This window comes from Lucilia cuprina, chromosome X (genome assembly GCF_022045245.1).
Source record: "Lucilia cuprina isolate Lc7/37 chromosome X, ASM2204524v1, whole genome shotgun sequence".
In the NCBI taxonomy this organism is placed as follows: domain Eukaryota; kingdom Metazoa; phylum Arthropoda; class Insecta; order Diptera; family Calliphoridae; genus Lucilia; species Lucilia cuprina.
In genome coordinates, this window is record NC_060949.1 from 15,864,592 (window position 1) to 15,866,490 (window position 1,899).

Genomic DNA, 1,899 nt, shown 5'->3' on the forward strand with positions numbered 1-1,899 from the left:
TTTTGGGAACGTTGGTCGTCCGAGTATTTGTCCGAATTACAAAAAAGGTACAAATGGAACAAACCGATGCAAAATATTAAACCGAATACTTTGGTTCTTCTGAAAGAAGACGGGTTCGCATGGATTATGCAGAATGGTGGAAGTAAGGACCAGCAATGGGGAAACGAAAAGATCGATCCACAATGTTTGTCCTTTTCCCACTGATGAAAATGAAGATGAAATTTTGGAAATACCAACCAGAAATATTTCAAATTCTTCTAAAAATTACAGTATGGACATTCCATCTGTAAATAATAATAATATATTAATTATTAAAAACAAAAAATCTAAAAATAATAATGATGATAATAACAATCATAATTTGAAAAAAATATGTATAAAAATAATAAAATAAAAAATAAGAATATTTTGTATACAGTACTAACATTGTTAGCAATTATTAGTCCAGTTAGGTCTTTAGTTAAAATTAATAACTTTAAGAATGAGGCAGAATTTGCAGACTCTGTATGAAAGAATAGAGAACAGGCATGATATGATAGTGGCCTCTGCACCGAAAAGACAAAAAAGATCATTCTTGCCATTTGTGGGTGGTGTATTTCATTCTCTGTTTGGATTGATGGACGAAGAACATGCCGAAGAAGTGTCGAAGAAGAAAAAAGAAAACGCTGCGAAAGACGAATATTTGCTGAACATTGTTAGAAATTTATCTTCAGCGCAAGATATGACAATGGAAATCATACGCAAACAAAATAAAGCTGAATTTAAAGACATAACGAAGCTGAGTGGAGCCATACAAGTGTTGGAAGGAGAAATCCATGAAACCAAAAATGAAGCTACTCGAGTTGCAGCTATAGCCAACATTCTTTCGTCATTAGAGGTACTAGAAAGAATTCAAAATGATATCATTGGGGCAATATTCAATGCTAAAGGAAATTTTCTCAATGGAATTCTTCCGATAAGAAAGTTCAAAAAACAAATTGAACTTATTAAACTAGAATTTGCGGCTGCTAACTGAAGATCCTGTAGAATTGGCTAAGGTGTCAAAAGTTTTCACCAGAACAACAGAAGATTTCGTACTCTTCAGCATTCAGCTGCCGTTAATCAATCATGAAATTTTTGATGCATATGAAGTATACCAATATCCAATAACTCACGATGGATATTCGGTAAATATTCACACCAACAGCAGATATTTCCTCATCGATAAGAGAAAGGCGCTGTATTATATTTTAGATGATGGAAACTTTGAGCATTGTCAGAAGATGAGAGATTTAACGCTATGCCATCAAGTACACCCATTGTTCAGCACCAGGTCGGTAAATAGTTGTGAAGTCAAATCATTCCTCAGGGCTAAGCAAATTCCGGATAGCTGTGAAATAGAAATTAAAAATCTTCAAAACTATTGGCGTCAAACATATACACCGAATACTTGGATTTTCTCAGTATATGAACATACACCAGCAGAAGTAACCTGTCAAGATAAAACTCAACATATTGTTTTACATGGTTCAGGACTATTAACTATGGAAGCAGAATGTCATTTTGAAGCAGCAGATCTTCATTTGTGGGCATATAATACATATGCAACAGACGTTCATTATATGTTCCCCTCTATGAATATAACATCATTTATGCCTAACATAAGTCACTTGAAGCTTAACAGTGAAGTAGAGGTGTACAAGATTCCAGACATTCCTAAAGAAACAACAATTCATGGTTTTCCGATATTAGCTGAGGGCCATCATCTTAATCATTACAAGATAAGCTTGATCATTATTATCATCATCAGTATCGTCATTATTGCCTTGTTTTGGATACTGAAAAGAACGTGCCATATTTCATCAACCTATCTGCCAGCTACCATTACGCTTCCCCGTATAATATAGGGTAGAGTTAAGT